The sequence below is a fragment of the Spinacia oleracea genome, chromosome 4 (assembly GCF_020520425.1).
Source record: "Spinacia oleracea cultivar Varoflay chromosome 4, BTI_SOV_V1, whole genome shotgun sequence".
In the NCBI taxonomy this organism is placed as follows: Eukaryota; Viridiplantae; Streptophyta; class Magnoliopsida; order Caryophyllales; family Amaranthaceae; genus Spinacia; species Spinacia oleracea.
Window position 1 is genome coordinate 105473975 of NC_079490.1, and position 18724 is coordinate 105492698.

An 18724-nucleotide genomic window follows, 5' to 3' on the forward strand; every position below is an offset into this window, starting at 1 on the left:
TCGTACTTGCCGATCCAATGTCGTACGATACAGTTATTCATTTCTCCTAGCTTACGAATATACGCAATACGATTTCATAATTTCACGATCCAATGTTAAATAGTATAATTATGTTTTCCGAACTAATTTCCCGAAAAGCCATTAAATGAATTTCCGATTCATTTAATCCACTGATTTTTTCCTGTCATTGATGTGACCTTGTAGGTTCAGTCAAGAGTAAGATGTGAGCCTAATGAGGATTAAAACTCACTGATTGGAAGCATTGCTCCAACTAGCCATTCCAATCACTTAATCTTACCGAATTAATGATACAAAATTTATCTGAACCTTGTTATTAGACCAATGCACCTTGGGTGAAGGACATATTTCCTTCAGTTTCCCACTTGTCCTTTACACAAGTGTGCATTCCAATTCCTTTGTGTCTTATTGTTACTTACTGGACATAAAGTAAGATCCAAGCCATCCTTATTAGGTCCATAAGTGTTTCTCGAATTACTGAGTTCAACAGTTAAACTTTTACAGAAGCTTAAGGCCTTAACCATTCTGAGCACGGCCATGCATTTTCATAGTATCTAACTCTTCGAGAGGCCTTGTACAACAACAACACCATATCCTACCAATGATAGGAGAACAATCCCTTCTTGTAACTTATCAACAACTTACTTTGATTCATAGCTACCCTGAATACTGCCTTTATAGTCCCCTTTTACGGTTCGACGTTTAGCGAGCATCAAAGCGAACTAATTCTCAAACAAGCAGCAAATAACTACTCAGGTTTTGAGGAATAGGTTTCAATTACCATTTATGAAAACGACTTATGACATGACTTTAATTTCTTAAAGTGTTCTCATGATCAATCCGATACGAATTCCAATAAGTATCAATGCAAATGATTTCTGACATCCATGTCCCATCTAGTTCAAGAAACTGAACTATAAATCAACTTGCAATCTAATCTTCATTAGTCATTGTTCGTCCAACCATTTAATTACCTGGATTAGGGATCGTTTTGTGATTCAATATTCAAGTTCACTTATGGGTGTTTCTTTGTCAAAGAATCCATCTTGACATCCCATTTGAATGTTTTGAATCACTTGGACTTCATCATTTAATACTAAACCAAGATTAAATGAAATATGAAATATAATTTCGTAAATGATAAATGTTTAAACCAAATGCTTTTCAATTCATGGGCCTCTAACCCAAAATTAAAACATTTAGTGTCTTGTAGATATGGGTCTTTCACCCAATACTAACACATTCATGGAACTTAAACTTGTTTCCATTTCTGCATATCAATGTTGTATCTCATTTGTTGCAGAGGTTTAGTTTAACATACTTTTTTATTCTTAGCATCTTTTCTATTTACAGTTGTAAATAGATCACCTAGTAATCGAGTTGTAATAGCTTGAGTTTTGTAAGCCTTAGCACTTGACAATGTGGTCAAGTGTGGCGGTGATACATCCGATTAAGGTGTAAGCTTCCGCAATTTTATAAAGTCTTTTATATTTCTTATTTATTTAAAGTTAGCAAATCGGGCGTGTTACAAAATGTTATCAAGAGCCTAATCGCTCTTTCGAATTGACATAGAGATCTTCATATCTAAGCGTTTGAGTTGCCTAGGATTAAAATGACTAATTAAGAGTTAAGTTAAAAGTTTATAGGACAAACCGTTTAATTGAAGAGAGTATCTCTTTTTACGTGTTAGCTATGTGATTCTTGTAATGAGTCTACGTGACTAGTTTTGAGTTCAGGGACGAACTCCTTTTTAAGGGGGATAGTATGTAATATTCCTAATATTTTATGTATCAAATTTTGGTAAATATTTTTTATTATGTAGCAAATTGTAATACCTTATATTTTTATTAACTTATTAAGTTTATATTTGGGACGAAAACTTGTTTTAAGAAGGTTAGATTGTAATACCCTATATTTATCAATCTTAAGTTTTGGGACAAAACATGTTTTAAGGGGCATAGATTGTATTACTCTAATATTTTATAATTTTATAAAATATATTTTATAGTCAAAATTTAATTATTTCCGTTTTAATTAGTCCCCGTGAAATTTTCGTAAAGTTTAAAACCATATTTTACTGATTATGAGATTCTATCATATGAGTACCTATAAATACCATAAACCCTAATATTATTTTCCTGAAAAAACTATCATGCAGCCTAAGTTTTATTTTCTTTTCTTTCGTTAACTATGAAAGATCATTGTTTGCTAAATCAACTTTTAATTTAGTCCTCTTATTTTGAAACTCATCATAATCCTCATCAACTCATCATCATCTATTGTTGCGTTATTATTTTCATTGCTATCATAATTTTGATCAAAGTGTTCGTCATCCAGGTGAATTTATGCGCAAGTTTACGACCCTTTGTGCCGACGCTTTTACTCTAATCCCGATGTCTGAGTATTTTGTTTCGAAAGGTAATTATACGCACCTAGTCTATTGACTTATTTGTATATACTAATTATTATACGTGGAGTTTGCTTAATTGGTTATCAATGTCATCTTTCTACACAACTTTGGATTATATTTAATTTACTTGATATATGTTTATATGCACTTTAGCTGTATTGTTTATATATATATATATATATGTTAAATAATTGAGAAAGAGGTTCAGCGTATTAGTAGTATGTAGGGGTATCAATTCTCAATCCGACCCAGTGAATCCGATGGGTTTGTCCGACCTTTTAGAATCCGAACCGTTTAGAACCCGCGAGTTAAAATCCGAAATCCGATCCGATCCGATTATATTCAACCAGAATCCGACCCAACCCGATATTGATCCGATTAAGATTCGAATCCGATAACAGACTGATCCGTGACAATCTGAATTCGTTTAATCCGAACCGAAACAATCCGAAACCTGTTTATGATCCGATCCTTTTGAACCCGAATCCGTTCCAACCCGAGGAATATCCGTTTAATCCGATCCGTTTTTAATCCGTGACGCGTTTAATCCGATCCGTTTCAACCCGTGACCCGTTTAATCCGACCCGTTTTTAATCCGATCCGTTTTTATTCCGTGACCCGTTTAATCAGAACCAATTTCAACCCATGACACGTTTACGGGCTTAGAGTATTATAGAACTACTATTGTTAGACTTGTAAGTTGTAATTATAAACTTACTTGACTCTATATTTATAATGTGATAAAATTATATATTTGTAAACTTATAATCTTATAAAAAAGTATATAGTTGTAGCTTATACAGTTATTTACTTTGTAATTATCGTTTGATAACCATATAGTTATATAATTATGTAGATATAGTCTTACAAAGTTTATTGTATGGTTATAGACTTATAGTCGTACAGATGGTTATCATCATCAATCCATAAGATATCCAATTTCGTAGATGAAAAAATTATAAAAACTTGATATTCTGAAAATACATATCGAGACCAATATAACAAGATCTTACATGATAACATTTTTGTGTATATAATAGGGAGAATGTACGGTCAAAGTTTTCATACGTTGGACACATATTCCAAGACGTAAAGAACTTTCAGGAATGGAGGTAGTATTAAACCAAGTTATACAATATACTCAATAACTTATATTACTGATCTTAAATTCTTATTACTTTTAAAAGTTAGTTATCGTTTTCGTCCCCTAATTAAGTTATCGATATTATAATATATAATTTGGAACTGAATGGACCCGACCAAAATTCCAACCCGCTACCGAATAACCCGATCCGATAATTACCCGAACCAATATAAAACCAATCGAATCCATTGTAACCAGGCTAAATTTGTTTCAATCCGACCCGTTTTAGTCTGTTACCGATTAATCCGAACCGATATGAATCCGATCCGATATGAATCCGATCCGATGTGAATCCGATCCGTTATGAATCCGACCGACATGAACCCGAACCCGTTGTAGTCCGACTAAACCCGTTAACAATCCGACCCAAACCGACTACAATCAGACCCGTTTACTGTTAGGTTATGATACATATGACATTTACATAGATCATGCGGAAACAACCATTAACCCAGGAAACATATTATTTACACATAATCATATAGCATAATTAGATGCATACTCTTTGTCGCGTGCCTTCCCTAGCTGCGCCCGAACCGAACAAGAACAAGTCTTTTAGGACTCCAAATGTCGTCCCTCCGTAGATAGTCCACAGCACGTCCGGATCCGCCTTAAGATTGACCAACTAGAATCGCCCTTAAGGTACTAGAAAATTCGGCACTTTTATGAGCAAGATGTGTTTTAATTTTCTCTCAAAAAACTCACTTTTGAATACTTTGAAACTTGTGTATAAATTATGACCCCTAGGCCTTTATTTATAGAGTTATGGAAAAGGAATCGTAATCCTAGTAGGATGCGAATTAATTGGAATTAGAATCCTACATGAATTCTATTTAATTAATTTATCCAATTTAGGAATAGACATTTAATCATACACTGATTCTTGCAGATTCAGGAATCACGCATGAGCACAAACTCACACACACACGGCAGCCACAAGGACTGCCCATGCGTGCGAGCTGCAGCCCACGCAGCAAGGCCCACGCATCCGTGGCCTTGGCGCGCGCTGGGCTTGCGTGCGTGCTTGCTGGGCGATGGCCTGGCTTCGTGCTGGGCCTTCGTCCGGCAGGCCTCGTCCGATGCTAATTCGTACGATACGCTTCCGATTAAATATCCAGTTCCGGAATCTATTTCCGATACGAACAATATTTAATATTTCCGATTCCGGAATTAATTTCCGTTTCGAACAAATATTTAATATTTCCGTTTCCGGAATTATTTTCCGATTCCGGCAATATTTCCGATTCTGACAATATTTCCGTTTCCGGCAATATTTCCGATTCTGGTAATATTTCCATTTCCAATAATATTTTCCGATACGTACCATGTTTCCGTTTCCGGCAACATCTACGACTTGGATAATATTCATATTTCCGATACGATCCATATTTCCGTTTCCGGCAATATCATCGTTTCCGGAGTATTCATTTCTTGCCTGTGACGATCTTAGCTCCCACTGAAACCAAGATCCGTCGGTTCCGAATATTCATAGATGGAGTATTTAATGCCATTAAATACTTGATCCGTTTACGTACTATTTGTGTGACCCTACGGGTTCAGTCAAGAGTAAGCTGTGGATTAATATCATTAATTCCACTTGAACTGAAGCGGCCTCTAGCTAGGCATTCAGCTCACTTGATCTCACTGAATTATTAACTTGTTAATTAATACTGAACCGCATTTATTAGACTTAACATAGAATGCATACTTGGACCAAGGGCATTATTTCCTTCAGTCTCCCACTTGTCCTTAGGGACAAGTGTGCATTTCCTAATTCCTTTGTCGCTCGATGCTTGCTCTTGAACATAAGGTAAGAGTTGTCATCCTTATTATGTCCAGAGGTGTTTCTCGGTTTCAGAGTTCAACTGATCAAATAAACAGATAATCATAGCCTGTGATTCATCCGAGCACGGCCATGCATTTCACAGTTTCTAGCTCTCCGAGTGGCCTTGTACAACTTTTAAGCATCTCATCCCGATTTATGGGAGGACAATCCCAATCTTGCGATCTTGAGATTAGACTTCGTTTGATAGGTGATTACCTGAGCGTTGCCTTTATAGCCTCCTTTTACGGTGCGACGGTTGGTCAACGTCAAAGCAACCAGTTCTCAAACAAGTAATCTCAAATCACTCAGGTATTGAGGATTTAGTGTCTAATAATTTAATGAAATTTACTTATGACAGACTTTTCATCTCTTACAGTAAAGTTTCATAGGTCTTGTCCGATACTAGTCTTCCCAAAGTAAGTATCTATGCAAATGATTATGACATTGCCATGTCCACATAGTTCAAGAAACAGAACTACTAGTCATCTTGCACTCTAATCGTCTAACGTTTTCTATGCGTCCAATTTTATAGAAAACTCCGATTAGGGACCATTTTCAACCTTTGACATTCAAGTTCACTTGATAGACATTTCTTAGTCACAGGACTGGTCCTGACAGTCTATCTTGAATATATCGTCAAGTTGAAGGGACTCATCATTTAATAAACCACAAATTAAATGGAAAAATGAATTCCTTTCATTTATTGTGAATGATTAACCAATAATGTTTTACAAAGATTTAAACTCTAAAACTTTAAAACATTAAACAGAGACATCAGAGCCATTCTCCAATATGCTTGATTCCCATAGCTGCAGTGTGCGAGTTGTGCTTCGCTTGCGGCAGAGGTTTAGTTAATGGATCTGATATGTTGTCATCAGTTCCAATTTTGCTTATCTCGACTTCTTTTCTTTCAACGAACTCTCGTAGAAGGTGAAATCTACGAAGTACATGCTTGACTCTCTGGTGGTGTCTAGGCTCTTTTGCCTGTGCAATAGCTCCGTTATTATCACAATACAGGGCTATTGGTCCTTTAATGGAGGGGACTACACCAAGTTCTCCTATGAACTTCCTTAGCCATATAGCTTCCTTTGCTGCTTCATGTGCAGCAATGTACTCCGCTTCAGTTGTAGAATCCGCAATGGTGCTTTGCTTAGCACTTTTCCAGCTTACTGCTCCTCCGTTGAGGCAGAAGACAAACCCAGACTGTGATCTGAAATCATCTTTGTCGGTTTGGAAACTTGCGTCCGTATAGCCTTTAACAATTAATTCATCATCTCCACCATAGACCAGGAAGTCATCTTTGTGCCTTTTCAGGTACTTCAGAATGTTCTTGGCAGCAGTCCAATGTGCCTCTCCTGGGTCTGACTGGTATCTGCTCGTAGCACTGAGTGCGTACGCAACATCCGGGCGTGTACATATCATAGCATACATTATTGAACCAATCAATGATGCATATGGAATCCCATTCATTCGTCTACGCTCATCAAGTGTTTTTGGGCACTGAGTCTTGCTTAGAGTCATTCCATGAGACATGGGTAGGTAGCCTCGCTTGGAGTCCGCCATCTTGAACCTATCAAGCACCTTATTGATATAAGTGCTTTGACTAAGTCCAATCATCTTTTTAGATCTATCTCTGTAAATCTTGATGCCCAATATGTACTGTGCTTCTCCTAGATCCTTCATCGAAAAACATTGCCCAAGCCAAATCTTGACAGAGTTCAACATAGGAATGTCATTTCCGATAAGCAATATGTCGTCGACATATAATACTAGGAAAGCAATTTTGCTCCCACTGACCTTCTTGTATACACAAGATTCGTCCGCGTTCTTGATGAAACCAAAGTCACTGACTGCTTCATCAAAACGTATATTCCAGCTCCTGGATGCCTGCTTCAATCCGTAGATTGACTTCTTTAGCTTGCATACCTTTTTAGCATTCTTTGGATCCTCAAAACCTTCAGGCTGTGTCATAAACACAGTTTCTGTTAAAACGCCGTTTAAGAAAGCAGTTTTGACATCCATCTGCCATATTTCGTAATCGTAATATGCAGCGATTGCTAAAATTATTCGAATAGACTTTAGCATTGCAACTGGTGAAAAGGTTTCATCGTAATCCACACCGTGGACTTGCCTGTAACCTTTTGCAACCAATCTAGCTTTGAAAACTTCAAGTTTCCCATCCTTGTCCTTTTTCAGTTTGAAAACCCATTTGCTTCCAATGGCTTGGTAGCCATCTGGCAAATCGACCAAATCCCATACTTGGTTTTCAGACATGGAGTCTAATTCAGATTGCATGGCTTCTTGCCATTGCTTGGAGCTAGGGCTCGTCATAGCTTGCTTGTAAGTCGCAGGTTCATCACTTTCAAGTAATAGAACGTCATAGCTCTCGTTCGTCAAAATACCTAAGTACCTTTCCGGTTGAGATCTATATCTTTGCGATCTACGCGGGGTAACATTTCTAGATTGACCATGATTCTCACCAGATTCTTCTAAAGATCTCTGAGTTTCATCCTGAATGTCATCTTGAGCATTCTCTAGAGTTTGTTGTTCGACTCGAATTTCTTCGAGGTCTACTTTTCTCCCACTTGTCATTTTGGAAATGTGATCCTTCTCCAAAAAGACACCATCTCGAGCAACAAACACTTTGTTCTCAGATGTATTGTAGAAGTAATACCCCTTTGTTTCCTTTGGATAGCCCACAAGGATACATTTGTCAGATTTTGGATGAAGTTTGTCTGAAATTAATCGTTTGACGTATACTTCACATCCCCAAATCTTAAGAAAAGACACATTTGGAGGCTTTCCAAACCATAATTCGTATGGAGTCTTTTCGACAGCTTTAGACGGAGCTCTATTTATAGTGAGTGCAGCTGTATTTAGTGCATGTCCCCAAAATTCTAATGGAAGTTCGGCCTGACCCATCATTGACCTGACCATGTCTAGCAAGGTTCTGTTCCTCCGTTCTGACACACCGTTCCATTGTGGTGTTCCAGGAGGAGTCAATTCTGATAGAATTCCACATTCTTTCAGATGGTCATCAAATTCATAGCTCAGATATTCACCGCCTCTATCAGACCGCAGTGCCTTAATCTTCTTGCCTAATTGATTCTCTACTTCACTCTGAAATTCCTTGAATTTGTCAAAGGATTCAGACTTATGCTTCATTAGGTAGACATAACCATACCTACTGAAGTCATCAGTGAAAGTGATAAAGTAGCTGAAACCACCTCTAGCATTTGTACTCATTGGTCCACATACATCTGTATGGATTAAACCCAATAGTTCATTTGCTCTTTCTCCGACTTTAGAGAAAGGTTGCTTTGTCATTTTGCCAAGTAAACATGATTCGCATTTACCATAATCCTCTAAGTCAAATGGTTCTAGAATTCCTTCCCTTTGAAGTCTTTCTAAGCGTTTCAAGTTTATATGGCCTAATCGACAATGCCACAGATAGGTGAGATCTGAATCATCCTTTTTGGCCTTTTTGGTATTTATGTTATATACTTGTTTGTCGTGATCTAATAAATAAAGTCCATTGACTAATTTAGCAGATCCATAAAACATCTCTTTAAAATAAAACGAACAACTATTGTCTTTTATTATAAAGGAAAATCCCTTAGCATCTAAGCAAGAAACTGAAATGATGTTTTTAGTAAGACTTGGAACATGGAAACATTCTTCCAGTTCCAAAACTAGCCCGGAGGGTAACGACAAATAGTAAGTTCCTACGGCTAATGCAGCAATCCGTGCTCCATTTCCCACTCGTAGGTCGACTTCACCCTTGCTTAACTTTCTACTTCTTCTTAGTCCCTGTGGATTGGAACATAAGTGTGAGCCACAACCTGTATCTAATACCCAAGAAGTTGAATTAGCAAGTATACAGTCTATAACGAAAATACCTGAAGATGGAACGACTGTTCCGTTCTTCTGATCTTCCTTTAGCTTCAAGCAATCTCTTTTCCAATGCCCCTTCTTCTTGCAGTAGAAGCATTCGGATTCAGAAGTGGGTTGACTGACCTTTCTCTTTGCAGATTTGGCGCCAGTTTGCTTAGTTGGGCTGGCTTTGTTGCCACCTTTCTTAGCATTCCTCTTCTTTCCAGATTTCTTGAACTTGCCCCCACGCACCATAAGCACATCCTGCTTATCACTTTTGAGCGTCTTTTCAGCGGTCTTCAGCATACCGTGAAGCTCAGTGAGCGTTTTGTCCAGACTATTCATACTGTAGTTCAGTTTGAACTGATCATACCCGCTATGAAGAGAATGGAGGATGGTGTCTATAGCCATTTCCTGAGAAAATTGCTGATCCAGCCGACTCATATTCTCAATGAGTCCAATCATTTTGAGAACATGTGGACTTACGGGCTCGCCTTTCTTAAGCTTGGTCTCAAGAATTTGCCTATGAGTCTCGAATCTTTCGACTCGAGCCAGATCTTGGAACATGTTCTTCAACTCACTGATGATTGTGAAAGCATCTGAGTTGATGAACGTTTTCTGCAGATCCGCACTCATGGTGGCGAGCATTAGACATTTCACATCCTTGTTGGCATCAATCCAACGATTGAGGGCAGCCTGAGTGACCCCGTCGCCAGGAGCTTCGGGCATCGCCTCATCCAGGACATACTCCTTTTCTTCCTGCATAAGAACTATTTGCAAGTTCCTTTGCCAGTCAAGGAAGTTTTTCCCGTTCAACTTCTCCTTTTCGAGAATTGATCGAATGTTGAATGAATTGTTGTTTGCCATATTAAAAACTACAATTGAAAAGAATAAACAAATAAATAACCATTCACAGTTTCTCTTAATAAACTTAAATTCTAGCATACATGCATAATTCAATGTTTATTAAGCATTTTATTCAAGTTATGTGTTCCGGCAGGTGTGAATAAAATGATTCCAAGATCCTAAAATCATTGAAGAACTAAGCACAGTTTGTCGACTTAATCCTAGAACATCTTAGGTAAGCAAAAGCCTTTTGCTAATAGTCTAGAAACTATTCTTGGTTGATAGGTACGTCTAAGAACTTATTAGGTAAACCTATCGAATTTGCCACGACATAAAAGGACTCCTTACTTATATCGTTGAGTTTCACCAAAACTAACATGTACTCACAATTATTTGTGTACCTTGCCCCTTTAGGACCAATAAGTAACACCTCGCTGAGCGAAAACTATTACTAGATTGATGTAAAGGATATCCAAGCAAGTGTATATTTTGGCATGGCACCTTTTAACTCAATTTTTAAGTTTGGAACTTAAGGCTCTTACTATGTTGGTTAGATTTTAAGTGAACTAAAATCCTTAATCATGCAACATAATCAAGCTTTTGATCTCATGCATTTTAAGACATATTTAAAGCAATAAATAACTTAAAACATGCATAAGATATTTGTGATCTAGTATGGCCCGACTTCATCTTGAAGCTTTGACTTCAAAGTCCGTCTTGAAAATCTCCGTGGGAGGCACCATTTTCTTCAAATAGGATAAGCTATAACTAATTACAACTATTTGATGGTACACAGACCATTTTGAATTAAAAAATAACTTTGGTGCTTTAGACCAATTACATTCAAATTAATGGTACGCAGACCATATTTTCTATCCTATTTGGGCCATACTAGTCACTTCATAACCTGCAAAACAGTACATATACAATATATACCATTCACCCATTCATTATCATGAATGGCCCACATAGCTGGTTAGTAAAACACATTATGCATCACGTAAACATTTGCAGCAATTAATCAAGGGCACCAATAATCTACCAATTATTCAGTCCTTATTAATTCTAATCGAGTTGTTTTAACCTTAAGGATTTGTAGACCTAATCAAGAGTTTATGACTAAAAAGCTCTCCCACTCAAACCAATAAATTCATATGCTTTACTAATTTTAAACATAAAATTGTATTTCTAGTCTAACCGGAAACATACAAATTTAATTAAAATTTAAAGCTCATATAAATTTATAATTGAATCCAAAAATTTAATTTAATTTCAGTCGCATTTAAATTAATTCATGATTTTAATTTTAGTAAAATAATTAGAATAAATTCCATTTATTATAATTATAATATTCAAAATTAAAATCCAAGAAATTAATTCAAATTATTAATTTTAAAATTAATTAAAATTACGTGAACTGAAATTTTCAAATTAAACATTCAAAACGATCTAATCGTAACGCAAACACCCTACGCGTTGCACGCCCATGGGCCGTACGCACACAGCCATTGCTGGCCATGTGCGCGCAGCCCATGCGCTCGTCGCATAGCTGCTGCTGTCCTATCGCAAGCCTCCGCACAGCGCCCCATCGCATGCGAGCTATCGCTCGCAGTGCGCGCGCGCGAGATCGCTCGCTGGGCGCGCTGGCTCGCTCGCTGTGCGCGCGAGCCATCGCTCGCTGGGGCGCGACATCGCTCGCTGGGCGAGCGACATCGCGCGCTGCGCGCGCGAGCAGTGCTGGGCGCAGCGCTCGTGGCACGCGAGCTTGCGCTCGCTGCGCGCGAGGCTGCGCGCACTTGTGCGAGGCAGCGCGCGTTGTGGCGCAGCTCGCTTGCTGCCCACACGCGACTGCCTTGGCTCGCCCTTCGCCCACGCCCATTCGTTCATTGCTTGTGGCACACGACACAAGGCAGGGCTGCTGCCTTGTGCTCGTGCACTACGCCCTTGCTCATTGCATTCGTGCCGCACGGGCGACGAGCTCCCTTGCTCGTCGTCGCATGCCCGCATTATACAACACCCCTTAAGGGTAACACGAAGCGTCCATTGCTTCGTGCGTGCAAGTTATTTGAACGAATCGCATAAAAATTTAAAATTTATATTTAAAATTAATGACAAATTAATAAATATTATTAATTTCATAATTTTAGGGCGAAAAAATCGAAAATTTATTATCCAATTGATTTCCGATTGTTATGGATTCAAGTCTAGGTCATAAAAATTTAAAATTTATCGTAAATTTACAATTTTTATGGTGGTTTTTAATCATAGGTTTCTAATTAAATTACAATTAATTATGAAAATCAAATTAATTCTAAATTATTCTAATTTTCAACAAATTAATCATAATTACAAATTAGATTGCATAATTAACAAGACTAGGCATTCAAACTTGTTAAACATATGCAGTAGGTCAATCAAAAATTCAAGATTTATCAACAGGAATAGCAAATATTTAATTTAACATCTTAAATTTACGAAATTTTGCATTCGAAAAACTAAAACCTTCGAAAAGTCATAGTTAGGCTTCGAATTTGAGAATTCTGGGTTCGGCAGAAAAATACTCTTTTTGTCAAAATTTTAGAATGCCTTTTACATGCGGAATTGACACAAAAATCACTCAATTCGGATGAGTAACGAAGAAACTGCCGAAAAAACTGCGTACATATAATTAAATAAACGCAATTTGCAATTAATTAACAATTACGAAAATTAATCACCCCTTTTAATTCTTGCAAATTTGTAATATTTAACCATGTTCATGCAATTTAGATTATGAAAATAATAAGGGGCTCGTGATACCACTGTTAGGTTATGATACATATGACATTTACATAGATCATGCGGAAACAACCATTAACCCAGGAAACATATTATTTACACATAATCATATAGCATAATTAGATGCATACTCTTTGTCGCGTGCCTTCCCTAGCTGCGCCCGAACCGAACAAGAACAAGTCTTTTAGGACTCCAAATGTCGTCCCTCCGTAGATAGTCCACAGCACGTCCGGATCCGCCTTAAGATTGACCAACTAGAATCGCCCTTAAGGTACTAGAAAATTCGGCACTTTTATGAGCAAGATGTGTTTTAATTTTCTCTCAAAAAACTCACTTTTGAATACTTTGAAACTTGTGTATAAATTATGACCCCTAGGCCTTTATTTATAGAGTTATGGAAAAGGAATCGTAATCCTAGTAGGATGCGAATTAATTGGAATTAGAATCCTACATGAATTCTATTTAATTAATTTATCCAATTTAGGAATAGACATTTAATCATACACTGATTCTTGCAGATTCAGGAATCACGCATGAGCACAAACTCACACACACACGGCAGCCACAAGGACTGCCCATGCGTGCGAGCTGCAGCCCACGCAGCAAGGCCCACGCATCCGTGGCCTTGGCGCGCGCTGGGCTTGCGTGCGTGCTTGCTGGGCGATGGTCTGGCTTCGTGCTGGGCCTTCGTCCGGCAGGCCTCGTCCGATGCTAATTCGTACGATACGCTTCCGATTAAATATCCAGTTCCGGAATCTATTTCCGATACGAACAATATTTAATATTTCCGATTCCGGAATTAATTTCCGTTTCGAACAAATATTTAATATTTCCGTTTCCGGAATTATTTTCCGATTCCGGCAATATTTCCGATTCTGACAATATTTCCGTTTCCGGCAATATTTCCGATTCTGGTAATATTTCCATTTCCAATAATATTTTCCGATACGTACCATGTTTCCGTTTCCGGCAACATCTACGACTTGGATAATATTCATATTTCCGATACGATCCATATTTCCGTTTCCGGCAATATCATCGTTTCCGGAGTATTCATTTCTTGCCTGTGACGATCTTAGCTCCCACTGAAACCAAGATCCGTCGGTTCCGAATATTCATAGATGGAGTATTTAATGCCATTAAATACTTGATCCGTTTACGTACTATTTGTGTGACCCTACGGGTTCAGTCAAGAGTAAGCTGTGGATTAATATCATTAATTCCACTTGAACTGAAGCGGCCTCTAGCTAGGCATTCAGCTCACTTGATCTCACTGAATTATTAACTTGTTAATTAATACTGAACCGCATTTATTAGACTTAACATAGAATGCATACTTGGACCAAGGGCATTATTTCCTTCATTTACAACCCGATCCGATATGAATCCGTGAATAAAAAATCCGACTCGATCCGGTCGGTTAAGTTTTCAATCCGATCTGATCCGACCCGTTAGCCAAATTAATCCGTTTCAATCCGATCTGTTTCAATCCGAATCAGATGAGTCCGACCCCAACCCGATCCGTTGATCCGATTTGACACCCCTAGTAGTATGTGATTGAGACTAATATATGTGTGGATGGAGGTTCGGTAGCCTCAAAGGGAAAAATGTAGCTTATTGGGCGAGTCTTTATAATCTTCTTCCATTTTCTCAATTATGACTTTGAGGTTCTTGTTAGATGCCTCGACTGCCCCGTTCAATTGTGGTTTATACGGAGATGAATGATGGTGATTGACATGATATTGTTTAAGTAAGTCCTGGACTTCAGCCTTGATATGGGTACCTTGGTCAATGAGCTCGTGTGGAACTTCGTACCTGCAAAAGATATTCTTTTTGAGAACTTGGCTACGTGTTTGGCAGTTAATTTAGCGTATGAGAACGCTTCTACCCACTTAGTAAAGTAGTCAATTGCAACCAAGGCGTATTCATGTTCCCCAACGACGGCTAGCGTGACTTTACCAAACATGTCAATACCCCAGGTAGAAAATAGCCAAGGGGAGGTAAAGGTGTATAACTCTGATGGAGGTAGATGATTAAGATTGCTGAATATCCGACATTTTGGGCAGGTTTTTACAAAGTGGTAACAGTCGGATTCCATTGTCATCCAATACAATAGTAGCCTAAACGTGATATTTTCCTACTTAACATTCGTCCGTTTATATGTGGTCCGCAAATACCATTATGGTATTCTTCCATTAGCCTTTTAGTTTAGTTCTGATGAACGCACGACAATTTTACTTTGTTCGGTGAGTATTTGTAAAACATCACCAAGGTCGAGGTCATACTACGACGGAATGAGTTGTAGAGCTTGTTTGGCTCGAGGTTATGTGTTCGGTAGGTATTCTCCACTTGTTTTGTAACGAAGGATGTTCGTATACAGAGGTTCATCTTCCGTTTATTCTGGATCATCGCCGATGTCGTGGCAATAAGCTGGTTCCTCCCTCCATTCTACTTGGAGAGTCATTCCGTCAAATTCACTCGGGATGTTAAGCATTAAAGCTAAGTTAGCTAGTGCATCCACGAACTAATTGGGGTCTTTGGGTAAGTACGTGTATTCGATTTTCTCGAATTGCTCGACTATTTGGCCTATATGAGCTTGGTACATTGAGAGACTAGTGCTACGGGCTTTCCATTTCTTTGATATGTGATTTATGATCAAAGAGAAATCCCCTAATACGTAGGTGTGGTACTCCAAGGCTCGTTGTGGCTTCTAACTCGACTATGCAGGCTTCGTATTCTGTAGCGTTGTTTCTGGCCTTGAAGTCTACTTTGATGGAAATAGGAATGTGAACGCTGGCCTTCAGGGCTAACAAGGAGTACTTACACACTACACCCTTTTTGGTTTGATGCGCCATCGATGTATAATGTCTAGTAATCGTCTTATACCATTAGAAGTCCCTCATCAGGGAGGACGTATGCTTCAGTGGTGTTTTCGTTTATGGACTGTTCGGCGAGGAATTCAGACACAGCTCTGCCTTTGATTGTTTTCTCTGTCTGGAATCTTAGGTCGAACTCTAAAAGCATAACTAGCTTTCTTGATAGGCAACCACATAGTACAGGCTTGTCGAACATGAATTTTAGTGGATCGAGTTGCGACAAGATGTGAACAATATGCTATAGTAGATAGTGTCTGAGATTTTTCGATGCCCAGACTAAGGCAAGGCATGCTTTTCAAGTTTCGTATATCGCGTTTCATACTAAATGAAAATTTTGTTCAAGTAGTAGATAACTCTCTTGGATCCATCTACATTTTGCGAGAGCATAGCCCCTGCAGTGTCAGTGATTGTCAGATATAACCGGAGAGGTATGCCTAGCCGGGGAGGAGATAGAACATGTGATTAATTTGGTGGGAATAAATTCTTCGTCTTACAGGGCCAGGGTCATGATTACATCTTCTCTCTTGGGTGGTTTCTTCTATTTCCCAAACATTAGCCTTAGGGCGTGCTGGTTTAGGCGTTCCTCGTCTAACATATTGCAATCATATAAAATCTCGAGTCCTAGTTTGGGTGTGCCATCTAGGGCAAGTGGTCCTGGAAGGCCATAGAAGGTGTAATCCCTAGTGTTTCCACTATTGTAAGCCCAAATTCCGCAGACATGACCGTTAAGGTCTGTAATGGCAGCTTGGCTAGAGGTTCTCCTAGAGGTGTTATGTAGATCGTAGGATCAAAGTTTGCGCACTCAAGGTTATCCATAGAAATGTAGCAAGCCCCTGGAGGGCTCTTGTTATTGCTAGGATTCCCAACATTTGGTAGAGGGATAAGTTCATCCTGTATCATATCTTGAATTGTATTTTTGAGATTCCAGCAATCCTCGATGTCTTGACAATTACCCCTGTGGAATTTGCAGTATGCAGAGCCATTCCAGTAAATGTTTTTGAAGGCTGGGTCAGGTGTTGGCCCAATTGGAAGAAACTTTCCGTAAGCATAAAACCTTTCATATGCAGCAGTGAGAGTCGACCCGAATAGGGTGAACTTCGTGTCTTTAAACCAGCGTTCAAATCTTTGAGGGGAGTTGCCCTCGACAACATGAACTTCCTGTGTTTGCGAAGATTCACTCTTCTTATATGCGTTATTTCAAGGTGCATATTGAGGTTTTAGCAGCACTAGTGTGAGTATTTTTGACGAGATCGTCTTCTATCTTGATACCTACGTCGTAGACCCTTTAGAAGTAATCCAGGCCTAGGTACCTAATGTAATGCTTGTATGTCGGGTCCAGGTTGTCAATGAACTTTTGGATCATTTTGGGATTTAGAAGCCATTAGAATTAGTTGGGCCGTTTATCCCTTCATCTAGCAAAAGTAGGTGGTAAAACCCTCGTTCTTCTTTTGGGACTATACTTCAAGTTCACACATGGTCACATGGAAATCCATGTTAGAAGAGTATTTCTTGATGAAGACATTGACAAAGTCATCCCAAGTGTGGAATGTTTTAGGAACCTTGTGATAAAACCACTTTAGCGGAGTTGCTTCCACGGATAGGGGAAATGCAGGCAGATACATTGACTTGTCTACACCCCTAAGGTTCATAGTACCTACAGAGCTCATAAGGTGATATATGGGGTTATCAATTACCTTGAACTTAGGCAGGTCAGATGAGTTGAACTTTTCTGGTAATTTTCCAGAAAGTGGTTCGGGTTCGAGAGAGAAGTACTCTCTCTGTCCCTTAATACTCGCCCCTCTTTCCTTATGAAATTGTCCCTTAATACTCGCCCTCTTTTCTTATGAAGGTGTCCCTTAATACTTCCCCGTTTCTATAAATGACATGATTTTACTAATATTATATCATTTCTCTCACTTAATCCAGGACCCACTTATATTCATACTTTCTAAGAAAACATTAAAAAATTCAAATCCCCACTCCCCACTCAAAAAAACGTTTGACACATTTCCCATTAACTATGTTTAAAAAATACCCCACTAGTAACTACCACCTAATAAATTAATAAGTCAATTAAATTGCCTAAAACTCTGTGCCGGTCAAACTGGGACAAATATTAAGGGGCGGAGGGAGTATTTTCTACCCATGGTCTATTTAAGGACCATTTTCTCGATTTTCTTTTCGTTACCGCGTTCGTTTTGCACTTGTGCAACTGCTAAAGGACTGATTTTCTACGCGAAGTTGTTCCATAACTACAACCATTTGTTCGATTGACATGTTTCTAGTTGGTGCAGGAGAGAATTGAGGGTGAAAGGTTGGAGACCCTGAAAAAGGAGAATGAGGACCTGAGATGGGCGTAGTTACTTTTGATATTGGGGTAGAAGGTTCGAGACACGCTAATATTTGGCATGTAAATTGCACCAAACAGTGGAACTGACCCTATATATCAGACAACTAATTTTAGGATTTTAGATTTATTTGGGCATAACTTTAGTCTAAACTCGGAGTTTTTTTTTTCAAAAACAGTTTTTGAAAGGTTTTCTTTTAGTGACGTCAAGGATTATTTTAGCATTAACGGTATAAGGTCGGTCATAAATATATCACTAGTCTTATATTCACGCGATGCGTGTGAAATTATTAAAAAACTTAAAATTGTGTTGTTACAACTAATATATCACAACGAAAAATCAAAATTTCATTACTAAAGTGGAAAATTTTCGCAATTGTTCCAACAAATCGAATTCAGAAATGAAAAATGTTCATCAGGTTCGTCAAATGAACCCATTTCCCTCTCAAATCTATGAATCTATTTCAATGAATTTTCATTCTTGGAGATGACATTGGTCAAGTCTGGAGCCTTGAACTGCTCTGTGGCCTAAGTTTGAAGTTGTGAGCTCAGATCTTCAATCTTTTCTTCACCAAAGATAAAATTTGTATCTGATGTTGGGTTCTTG

At 38.5% G+C, this 18724-nt stretch overlaps 1 pseudogene; it reads right to left on the bottom strand.

Moving 5' to 3' along the window:
- LOC110790054 (UDP-glucuronate:xylan alpha-glucuronosyltransferase 2-like) overlaps positions 1-14992 on the bottom strand; it is a 35037-nt pseudogene extending 20045 nt beyond the window's left edge.
- Between the last annotated feature and the right edge of the window lie 3732 nt (positions 14993-18724).